The sequence below is a fragment of the Pan troglodytes genome, chromosome 13 (assembly GCF_028858775.2).
Source record: "Pan troglodytes isolate AG18354 chromosome 13, NHGRI_mPanTro3-v2.0_pri, whole genome shotgun sequence".
Classification (NCBI taxonomy): Eukaryota; Metazoa; Chordata; class Mammalia; order Primates; family Hominidae; genus Pan; species Pan troglodytes.
In genome coordinates this window covers 64,961,771-64,974,785 of record NC_072411.2, presented here as the reverse complement: position 1 = coordinate 64,974,785, position 13,015 = coordinate 64,961,771, and positions in this window count along the sequence as shown.

Genomic DNA, 13,015 nt, shown 5'->3' with positions numbered 1-13,015 from the left:
ATCACAAATTCAATATAGGAAGCTAAACATCAGTAACATTGAAATAGCTAATCTCATAATTGCTTACTCTGTTTTAGGAATTCATTTTTGTACTTCTGGGTGACTGAAAGCAGTGGTATAGGAGGAGGTTCATTAAAGTATATGAAAGGTCTTACAACAAAGAACAAACAGGTGATTGTTACTGGAAAACTTGTATAAGCATGTCCAAGTTTGAAAATTGTAATGTCTTCCCATACCTTCAATCACCAACATTTGAGCACATAGGAAGCTTTCATTCTGGTAGAAAATAGAACAGAAAGTAAAAGAGAACAATAAGGAGCTAAGTGCATAAGTAACCAGTAGAGAAAAGCAAAGCCCATGGCTATTTTGTGATGCTGGGGAAGGCAGGACAAATTACCACCAGATGATATGACAAACTTCTTGTGAAATATGCCTCTAGAGAACACTTACAGGTTAATATCACAGGAAGGGTGCTGGTAAAAGAGTCTTTACCTGAAGAAAATAATTTTAACTCTTTTCTAAGTACGTATTGCTCACAGTCTATTTTCTTCTTTATTCCTATGGTGTGTCTAGTAAAGAGATTATACCAGGCAACAATTTTTAACAGTGTCATGTCACACAGCGTGTTTGCAGGTTGGAGCCTACTGAATATACTTATTGACTAGTGCTAAATTTTTAATGGTAGTCCATGATTTAATAATGACCTATATAGGTCCCTGCTGCCTCTCAATGTTACTGATTTTCCCTCACTGTCACTGGCTGTCTTCCACTCCCCCATAATGTGTTAGCTCTTGGGGAAAAAAATCGCTATCATTAGGGAGCCTGTGGATTCAAAAGCAAAGGAAGACACAAAGAGGTGAAAAGGCAATAAAATATTACACATATATAGTGTGTGTGTGTGTGTGTGTGTGTGAAATATATTTTAGGAGAAGCAGAGTTTTATACTCTTAGACTGGGCTGATAGGCCCACTCTGTGACCCACTGCCAAATCTAACTACTTCATATGCTTGCTGGCTGAATTTTTCACTTAACTTCATATTGGGTCAAGAGTTCAAAGGCCTCTTGTTGGGTTCCAAGAATTAGCAGAAGTGTTTTAATATCTATTGAGTGACTGATAAGTAACAAGCACTGTGATAGACATGTATTCTCACAACTACCCTGTGAGCTATAATAATATTAATCCAATTTAAAATAGAGGGGAGCAAAAGCTCAGAAAAAAAGTTTAAGTAGTTTACCAAGACAAGGGTGACGGGGCCAAAATTCAGATATGTCGAACCCCAGAGAATATCTCTGCTGCTTCTTTTGCTATTCCACATTGCCTCTGCAATGTTACCAGCACTTTATATTTTAATGTGATTTAATTCAGTCTGGAGCCATTCATTCACTGGATTCAACAAACACTTGTCGAGCACTGTGTGGAGTACTGTTTTACTTCCTGAAGCCTCACTGAGATGAGCTCACTGAGGAATTTGAGTTTGGTGTGGGAGTGGGTTAAGTGGCTGCATGTTGATTATTTAGCATAAGCATAAATGGGAAATACCTGAGAAAGGCCCCTAAGGACTTCATGGACTAAGAATTAGAAAATAAACTAGATAATGAAGAGTAAGAAGGTACTAATGACTAATTTTACATCTTTTAAAAGCATCACCAGTTTTGATAGCTTTTAAATTGTCAACCTGGCTAAGTTGAACTACATTTCCCTAAATTCTCTGTATGTTCCTGGTTAAGGTAGGTACCAAGAAATATTTTAGGAGAGATTTTGAGGGCAAGTGAAGCAGCACCCATTTTGTCTTTATGCTCAGATCAAGGCAGGCACTTTTGTAGCTTATGCATGTTGTCACTACTCTGCTTGTTCACATTATTCCAGTAGGGGTCCTATCCAAGCTGCACTGCCTCACCTTCCCTGACTCTCCTTTAGGTTTTCTGACTTCTGGGCCAGGGCATGTTTAACTCCATGACAAAGGGTACCAGCTTCTCCTGAAGGACAGCCACTTCATCAAGGTTGGAGGCAGTTCTACTCTGTCCTCATAAGTTTACAATCACCTCCTGCTCATTGGTTCCAGATTGTCCCGATGCTCCCCCACTTCATATGCATCTTCCCTTCCCAACTGTCTGTGCCTATTGTATTTCAAGTTCCAGCACCAGACACAGAAGAAATGGTCTGAGACTGTTTAATCAGCTTCCACAATTGTGTGAAGTCAAATTCCTATACTAAACCTTGCTTCTCTGATAGTATCCTAATATGTGAGGAAGGGAGAGATCTAGATGTTTTCCCTCCCACTTTCTAGACCACATGACCTACCTGTATCTAATACTCTTTCAACATCAAATGTTTATGTTCCCCAGAGACTGCATGCCTCTTTTCTCCTTGGTTCACTTGGTCTCTCTAAGCCACCTCCTACAGTCCATGTTTTCAACCACCTCTAACAGCCACTACAAACTACAACTACCACTCAGTATCGGTAGGCTGAATTTCTCTTGCAAGATTCAATCCTGTATATCCAATTGCCTACTGAACATGCCCACTTAGATGTTTGCACTACATACAAACATTTAATTTGTTCAGAATCAAAGTTATTATTGCTCACCCCATCCTCTGAAAAAAAAAAACCACAAATGAACTGACAGATAAGCAAGCAGCCCTCTTCTCCCAGTGATTTTTCTTATTAGAATGACCATCCATCTAGTGCTCAAGCTGAAATGCCAGTTTCCTTTCATACCTCGCTATTCTCCATACCTATTCACTCAGCCATACATTTTCTAAACATCTGTCAAATCCATTCACTTTTTTCCAAGCCACCCACTCTCCAAGATTTATCTGTTATTAAATGTGCATCTTGTAAGACATACAAAATATATACATTTGCTGTATACATTATATATAATACATTATATATAATATTTATTTGCAATATGTACTTTGTATATATTTACATATATGAGCTCATGTTATGCATCCTTTCCCGAAACTTGCTTTTTCACTTAATATTTTGTAAACAGTCTTTTTAACTATTGAAAAGTATTATGTGTCATGAGAGTACCATTATTTATTTAAATTATGGAACTAATAGGCACATGTGGTGTAAATGCATGCAGAAATCTATGAAATAGAGAGTAAAATCTACCATTTTTCATGGTTTCCTTTCTATTCTGCTGTTGCTGCCACTGCTAAAAGTTTATTACACTGGTCATACTGAGTTTAATGTAACAACTTTAAATCTTGTGCTATACTTCTATTTTTTGATTTGTCAACATTAAACAGTAACTATTTACTTCCTTCAATAAAGTTTGAGAATTCACTGTAGTTAGACTATTGTCCATGCCCCTGCTACAAATTCAACATTTTTTACTGATTTAGTTTTAGTTTTTTTGTGTAGTAATTTCAACTTTAAACTAAACTATAATTTTTATGGCTTTATATCTTCTTTTATCAACTTTCAACACTATCTACTGAGTCTCCTCTATGAAAGATGAGCTAATGATTAACACACTGGCTTTTCCTCCATCTTATTTTTTCTGTTCCATGTCTCAGCTTCCATCATCTCTATCATGATTTTGGCAACATCAAGATTAATAATATTGATCAGTATATTCAGGTACATCACTCTACTTAAATTTATTCTCCTTTATTTGTAGGTTTTTTAATAAAGGCTGAAAACCAATAAATAACATTTTTACATCCACATTTAAATACTATTTACTGTAGAATCAAATAAGATATATGGGTCATAAAAAGAGCAATAAAACCCTGTGTCACCGAAGCTTCTAAATGGCAAATGGCTAATGGCTTCCGTTGTTGTTTTATTTTTTTCTTTCCAGTGTCCTTCACTTTTTCTAGGTCATATTCAAATTTTTCTTATATCCTATGTAATACTTCCTTGGATTACCAGGAGCATCTGCAGCTGAAGAACTTGAGTTCATTACTTATTGCAGCTGGAAACTGTAGGGAAGCATCTCACTAAGGAGTGTTAGAATGAACCTACTGTTGGATTTAGAATTATTTTACATGATTTGGGAGAGTTTAAGTAAGTAGGGCTTTCTTTAAATTGTATGCTCTCAGGAAGTGAAGTAATCCTGTGATTGGATGTCGCAGTAAATCTAGAAGGAAAGAACATTAGATAAAGGTTAAAGATATAATTGATAAGGAAAAAACTGTCACTCTTATTAGACAAGATAGGAAGATGCTGGTCCCATTTGTGGTTTGAAAAATATTCGTGTTTTGTCTGTGTTCAGACATGATTACATAGTGGTCTTTATTTCTCTTATTTTGTCATGGTCACAGAGTGGACTTGTCTCATCTTGATATTCTATGAAACTGCTTATGTTCAACAGGAAAAACCAAGGCCTATCTGTGAGTGCTAGGACCAACACCAAGACTTAACTACTACCAGGCCACCTGTTCCAGAATGCTGATTTTGGGCTGCTATCTATCTGTCTATCTATCCATCCATCCATCCATCCATCCATTAATATCTATCTAATCTTCTATCTATCGTCTGTCCATATATTGCTTTGACCCTTGAACAACACAAATTTGAACTGTTTGGGTCTCCTTTTGCATGGATTTTCTTCCACCTCTGCCACCCATGGGACAGTAAGACTAAGCCTTCCTCTTTCTCCTCTTTCTTAGCCTACTTAATTTGAAGACAATAAGAATGAGGACCTTTATGATAATATACTTCCACTTAATAATTATTAAATATGTTTTCTCTTCCTTATGATTTTCTTAATATTTTTTCTCTAGCTTACTTTATTGTAACAGTACAGTATATAATACATATAAGATGCAAAATATGTGTTAATTGACTATACCATTGCTTAGGCTTCTTGTTAACAGAAAGCTATTCATAAAAGTTTTGAAAAATAAAAAGTGATATTCAAATTTTTTACTGCATGGGGGTCAGTGTCCATAACCCCCATGTTATTCAATGGTCAACTATATATTATGTATACCTTGTATAAAATCTTACATATATACATATATGTATGTGTACAGGTAGATATAGAATCTCATATATATAATCCTATACATATAAAATCTTACACATATTCTTATATGTGCATAACATGTGGTTTTTGTATATGTGTTTGTGTATATATAGATACATATAAACACATATGTACATATACATATATATGTGAGGATACGAGTGGTTTCTAACTTGAGGTGATTTTGATCCCCCGCCTTTACCAGACAATGATGCTGCTAAATATCCCACAATGCACTTGATACATTTTCACAATAAAGAATTATCTGACCCAAAGTGTCCATAGTGCCAAAATTGAGAAACTCGAATATGCACATATATATATGTATGTATATGCATATCAAATCATATGTGTACATACATATTCTTACATATAAATATATATATGTGTATGTGTGTGCTTAATAGATTAGAAATGTTCTGAGTTCCTCCATATCCCCTAATTTTTACTTTTTTCTCAAAATTCGTTTATATATAGAATTATAGGCTTAAAATTAGAAAACATTACTCCACTTTCTTCTATTATTCAGTATTGCTGATGAAACTGAGGTAAATATGATATTTGTTTCTTAATATTTAAGTTTTTTACTCTCCCTTTTCTCTCTTGTGATCTTTCAGGGTTTATCTACATGTCTGTCTTTTTGTAATTTTTCTCATTAATTCTGTAGGCCCTTTCAACATAAACATTTATACTATATATATATTATACTATATTAGTTTTGAAAATTTTCTATTAATTTTTAAATGTTTTTTCTTCTCCATTATTTCTGTTTGCTACACATTCTGAGTCTATCTTCCACATATTATAACCTTTCTCATATACTTTCTTATACTTTACCTTTTTATCGTGTAGTCTAGGAAACTTATTTTATTCCTGATCACATATTTGCTCTTCAGCCATTTTTATAGTATCAATCAGAAAACTCATTATTTTTGTTCTCAAAAATCATATTTTAATTTTCAAGAACTTTTTGTAATTCTTTATTTTATCATGACAGCCTGGTTTTGTTTTAAAAATGCAGTATCATTTGAAAATCTCTAAAGATATTAAGTATATATTTTAATTATCTTTTTTCTCAGATGATTTGTTTCCTAGACAGTCTTATTATTGCTAACACCCATGGTGCTGATTGTTCTCAACTCTCTTGTTAGTCTTGATTGCCTATTCATAATTAATTGAATGACTAGATTGATTAATATAGGCAGGGAGCCTGGAGACCCACACAGTTGCCAAAACAAGAAGTGACTCTCGAGGTGAAGTGGGATAAATTCTTTCCCTCAGGGGCAGATTATAATTTCTAGTTTCCCCAGTCCTATCTGCTGTGGCAGTTAGAACTTGTCCAAAGCTCCAGGGTGCTTTTCTCTTAGGACTTCAAACTCTTCCCAGACAGACCAGAGACTTTCTGTAATTTGCTCCAGCATTTTACCTTGAGAGCAAATCTTTTCTTACCAGTCATTCTGTTTGGCTGTGGGAGGAAGGAAAGGCTTACTCTCTGGGCTATTTTGTGTTCAATCATTTAATGACTTTTTCTATGGCCCCAAGGCCCACTTCTGTTCTTTGAATTTGTTGGTTTTTATTTGGGACTCCTTTAGGAATAATTTGGGGAAACAACTCATACGTATACCTTGGGCTGGTGTCTCCAGGGCCTCTCTAGATGTTTGAGCAGGTTAAACCCTGCATAATTCTATGCAAATTGAGCCCCTAGAGTTATACAGTACACAGCTTGAAAAACATAGCTCTGGTGTTTCATCTGCTGTGACTTCACTGCCAATCTTTATCTAGATCCCAGAACGTTTGCAAATTCTTACCATTGTGGTTTCCCAGTGATCTCATTGTTTTATTCTCTTGGAATATTATGTAAGTATTCAATATGACCTTGGAAGGAAGAAAAAAATAGTAGTACTGGCTAATGACTTGAACCAGAAACCATATACTATATTTAGTAATACATTTTCCTCCTGATATTACCTATAATTGGTCTATGTCCCCTGCATATTATCTCACCAAAACCCATAGAAGGGAGAAACAATAAAGTTTAACACAATAGGTATATATAAATTTTTCAGTGTTATTTATGAAAAACTATGTCTTATCCAGAGTAACACAAAAATCACAGAGATTTTTTGGAAACTATGTTTGTATTAGCCTCTGATACTTTAAATAAAGAAACATTAAATAAAGGTGCCTGTATATAAGTGAGAGTCATGAGGATAGAAGTTATTATTTTTTAAATAACATTTACATGTCTGTATGTTTCTCTATTTAAAACTTTCAGCTATGTAAATATGATTTAATTAAAAAATGATTAGACATTCTTGAAACTTCTAGTTTAAGAGGGAAGAAAACAGAGATAAAAAGGAAAAAATGAAAGACTTATTATTGACTATTTCTTCCTTTCCTATTCTAACGAATGGTATATAGTCAGTTGTGGCTTTACCTTAATATGTGTCCACCAAGGATAAACAATGTATCACAGTTTCCCCAAGAAGCAGAATCTGAGATGGAGACTAGCACGCCATATATTTATGAGGGGGTGCTCTTAGGATGAATGCCTATGAAAGGAAGAAAAAGAAAGTGGGGAAAGCATGACTGAACAAGGCTGTAGTCCCAAACAAAACCTCAGCCCACCCCCACTGGAAGCTCCAGAACTCATCTGGTATTTAAGAGATCTCTCAAATTAGGATGAAGGAGCTTGGCTGTTATATTCCCAAATTGACCAGACATTGAGTGTAGCACACCCTAAAAAGGTGTGACTTGGCTAAGGCAACTTTCTTCCAAGGATAACCCCCTAAAAATCTGATAATTGAGGGCTATCTTATGCTATTCCTCCCAACAGTTAGGGAAATAAATACTTTATTCCTGAAGGGAGATATGGGCAGTACAACCTCATACATCAACCACAGCTCACTCTGTCACTTGGATTCACTTCTTATAGGTTCTGGGAACATCTTTATTCTCTAGATATAAGGTTGGGGGGCATTAAGAGGAAGCAGGTTAGTGGGACAAACCAGCCCAGATACCAGGTCACAGTATCATACAAGGAAACGTTTCTCAAAGGCTACAAATCTCCAGAATACTAGGGATCTGCATGAGATTCTCCCACTAGGGGCTTGCCATAAAATCTGTATGGCATTCTTTCCAGTCACTCATATCTCCAAAACCACAGGGCCTTTCAAGTCATATAACCCAACCCAAGCAGCAAGATTGCCTGCACTGAAGCCTGGAATTACTTCAGAGCCCTCTCCTGCTCTGGAGCCTGTTGCGGGTGTGACTGACTGGGGTTGGTATCACAGGCGGTAAAAGAATTTGCCAAGACGGTTGTGGGTAAAGAAGACAGATTTATTAGAGGAAGTATGACGATACCTTGCAAGAAAGCAACAGGCAGCACAGCAGAAAAGGGGCTGACTGCAAAGAGTCAGGGGCTGCAGGGACATTTCATAGGGTTGTGCTGCTGGGGCTACATGCAAAGCTAGGTAGTTGTGCCAGCAAGTTGATTAACTGACTCTCAGAACAATTGTTCTCCCCTACCCAGGGCCCCTTCCTTGTTGTTGCTTACTTATTAGGACTCCACATTCCCACCCCCCAACCCCAACTGACACAACAACAATGACAAATCTTTGACATTGGGGTGGAGGTCTCATCTTCCAACTGCTTCCTGCTGGCCTGGGACATAGAATTGACCCTACCTATGGTTACTGGTCTATCAGGAGACCCTGTGTGTTACTGTTACTGTCCTAGAATGTGGGACTTATGATATTGGATCTTGCTGGAGGAAGGGGTTCATCAGAGAGGGAGAACATGTCAGGGCAAAACTGGTGTCCAGCTGAATCCAGGGGAGATTTGTAAAGATATCAGACATCATTGGGGAGATACTGACATCCCGTTCACATTATCATTTGAAGTTGAAACTGCCAAATTCTAGAAGACACAAATTTGACAAGTAAGTTACTGGAAATGACATCCAGGGTTGGGATGTTTGGGGTAATGTGAGGGAGAAGGAACAGATGGAATAAGTGTAATTGAATATGAAGGTGGTTTGTCAAGGGAAGGTGTGGCCTCAGCTGGTTCATCTGGTTGGGGAGAACAGAAGAGAGTAAAAGAAGGTTCGTCCAAAATGTTAGAAGAGCAAGTGAGGCCAAAAAATTTGGCCAAGCACATCAGCAGGTTTGGCAGAGATCAGGATCCCCAGAGTCATGAAAGCCTGGATGTAAGGAACTTCAGACCATTTAAAAGAATTGTGACAGAAAAGGCCAAGCTGCAGAATAGTGTTGGGGGCAAGGGTCCTGCCTGGAGGCCAAGAGGATTCCTGACCTGGAAGGTTATAGAGTGGTCATGCTGTATTACACAAGAAAATTAGATGTTTCTTTTTGAGAGTCTGAGGGTCAGATTTATCCCAAAGCCTTAAAACGCAGCCCGGCAGCGAGTCTGAAGGATTGGAAGGGCTTTGTCCTATAATGGGACTGGGAAACAAAGTCTGCTGGGAACATGAACTGCAATTTCTCTCAGGGCGTCCAGCCAGGGAAAGGGGGTTCCACTTATGTCCACTGAGGGATCCACTTTCCAAAGGGGCATCCAACCTATTGGAAAGGATCTCCCGGCGCTAGGGCCTTGCACTGGATGAATACTGGGTGAGCGACCCCAGGTCAGTCCAGTACAAATTATGCGGGGCTCTCAATCCAGGTATTGTTGGGGGGCGCGGAAATGCTGAGGGACGACTCACCTTCCCGGCCCTATCGGGGATCACCTAGCTTAAGATGTCCGAAGCAAGGTGGCTGGCTGTCTTCATGTGGGAACTTAGAGAGAGAAAGAGGGGGCCTGAGTCCCCCAAAACGTGTAGATTCGCCCTGGTCGAAATTCCACTGCCAATCACGCCGCACATACGGCCTGGGGACTTTTGACCAGTAAGGATAGGAGAGAGCCTCCTCCCTCCCTGGCAAGGCAGCCACACCTGTTCACCTCCTGGTCTTCAGGCTACACCAGGTGTCATCAATTGCCAGAGGGATATTAGAGTTTGTCCTCCAGAAGACTGAAAATGAAAGCAAAACTCTAAACTCTCACCTGATGGGGCGGCAGCCGTCAGAAGTCTTCACAATGAGACCTTCTGATTCGCCAGGAAGTGGCCCTGGCTGGGGACCTTCACTTGTCTCCGTGCTTGGATGCTGTCCACCTGGAGGCTGGAGTTGGAGGAGAGGAAAGGGGGAAAGTAAGGGAGGAGTCCTCTAGCAGTCCCCGTATGCGCCATCATAATGTCACGGGTGCAACTGGCTGGGACCAGCGTCGCGAGTGGTAAAAGAATTTACTAAGACAGTCATGGGTAAAGAAGGCAGAACTATTAAAGTATGAAGTTACCTTGCGAGAAAGCAGCAGGCATAACAGCAGAGAAGGAGCTGTCTGCAGGGGCTGGAGGAAAGTTTTATAGGGTCGTGCTCCTGGGGCTACATGCAGAACAAGGTAATTTTGCCAGGGGGTTGTTTGTGATTTGTAAGAACAATTGTTCTCCCACACCTGGACCCCTTCCTCTTTGCTGCTTACTTATCTTTTTAGGACTCCACAGAAACACTCAAAGCTGCCAGCCTTTCAGGTCACTAGGTATATCCCTAGGTGTAAAACCTGTTGACTCCAGGTCTATCAGCCATTGTGTTTCACCCTTCATGGTGGGACTCACAAAGTATGATGTTACCCTTTACTTTGCAGAGAATGTCCTGGCATACTGGACCTCTAAAATTTTCATTAACACGATGGGACCCTGAATTTTTATAGAGTTTATTGCTCAAAACCTGGAGTGCATGTGGCTTACCAAGATTTCCATCATGCTAGCTATTTCTTGCTCATCCAGTCCAATTATAATAATGCCATTTATATAACAGTGGAGCCATATGATATTCTGTGAGATGTCCAGGCAGCCTGGATTCCTTCAAACTATGTTATGACAGAAGACAGAATAGCTACCAGAGCCATCAAGCAAAGCTGTAAATATATTCTGTTTTCTGTTCCTTTTTCTCTAATAAAGATACAAAAGACAACATTCACCAGATCAAATCAATGGTCACTTATCACGTTTCTGAGGCCATGTTACTCCATTCTACCGAATATACCACATCTGACATCACAGCAATAATTGGGGCTACTGTTTTCTTAAATTTACAGTAATCTACTTTATGCTCCAATATTTGTCCACTATATTTTGTTTTGTTTTTCAGAGGAAAGGCTTCTACATTCAATAAAGATACAATGATGACCACCAGCCCTGCATCTTTTAAGTATTTAAAGATAGTGCTAATTTCTATCACTCCCTAAGAATGAGATATTGTGTTTTATTTACTCTTGGCTAGGGGTATGGATAGAGCATTTCCAGAGATTTCCACTTAGTTTCAATTGCTCATACACCACAGGCCAAGAACCCAGTATATGGGATGGCACCAACTAGCAAATATAACTGTTATACATTTGCGGACTCTAGAAATTACTATTGGGTGAGTCTATACATCTGATGGACCCATTGGGAATTATTCCTGGGCCAGGATGCCATTTATTATATATTCTCATATGATTGCACCATAACAGGGTAGCCATGAAACTCTTCAGGTCTCAGGGTATCATATCATCTCAGCCTTGTGTCCAACATTCCTTAAAATGTTCAGCTATTTTTCTTTTTCTACTACAGTTGCCTGAGTAAATACCTGAAGGCCCCTTTGGGAAAAGACTTGGCAGTTAATCATAGCCATGTACAATTGCTGTGGCTTTGTGGAGCCCTTTCGCCTGGTGGCTCAGACTTTTCTTCAGTGAATTTGAGGTCCAAAATCTGGCTCTGAAATGGAAACTGAGTAGATCATCTTGGCTTTTTATCAGTATATCTGCAGTAACCCTCAGATTCTGATTATTTATCTTTGGTGTTATAGATGGAGTGATATACTTTTTGGCTACCTACCTAGGGTTACTCCTGGGATACTGTGTTCTATTAACCACCTCCATAACACTGAGTTGGGCTTCCTTGGCCTCTTGACTTAATTCCAGTCTTAATTATTGCCAGGGCGATTATGACCACGTCCCTTCTGAAGGTTAACAGCTACCATCTGGCCTCTATTGTTTTAGGTCCTATTATCCCCATTGCTATTAGTCAGCTTAGTTCTGTACTGGTATTTCTCACTCACCTGGCCTAGAGACAAGGGCAATAAACTTCTCAGTAATACCAGGTCCAGTCTCGCCAGCATATTCATTATTGTTTCAGTAAATGCTGTATCCTACTGTGCCTCTACACCCCCATAAATTAGAAATGTCAATGGGCTTTCCAACCATATATTATATGTTTAACATACCCATATCTCTGAGACTTTTATCTCTTCTTCTACCATCTGCCTTGACAGTTCCAAAATTACCACCTCACTTAGAATGGGCTGTCTACTAGAAGCGGCATGCTACTAGGTGGCATTCTAGCTATGCATTCACATCATCTTCCAGGGCTCTTTCCTGAGTGATTAATTCTGATTCTTTGAAGAATATCATCCAGGTTTATATTCTACCCTCCCACCTTCGGCCAGCATCCTCAGAGAGCAGTCCCAGGCATACTCTCCCACCTCATACAAATTCATGTTGGTCAGGTCCTAGTGTCCCTTAGAGGTGTAATTCCTTTTGTCCCTTAGTAGGCCTGGTACATTCCTACCTAGGTGATTGTAAATTTTTGCCTAAATTATTTTCCTGATGGCCAAGGAGGTCGAGGGTCAGGGAGAGAAGGTTAATACTGAAGGAGGAATACCTGTTATGTTTTAGGAAAGAGGCCTCTATATTTTGTTTAGACAAAGGAGGTTGCTAACCCTTAGTGAGATTAATTGGGACTTCTGTAAACTAAGGGGATTGAGGGGGTGTTGGAGATTCAAGATGTCTCGATGTCATTTCAGGTATCCCCATTCTAGATGTCAGTATCTCATTCTTTCCCCACAAAGAATTTACCTTGTCATGACACATCTGCCTTGGCGGGGAATTTAACCTTACTTTGGAACTTGGCTACTCCTATAATTCAGTTCTAGGC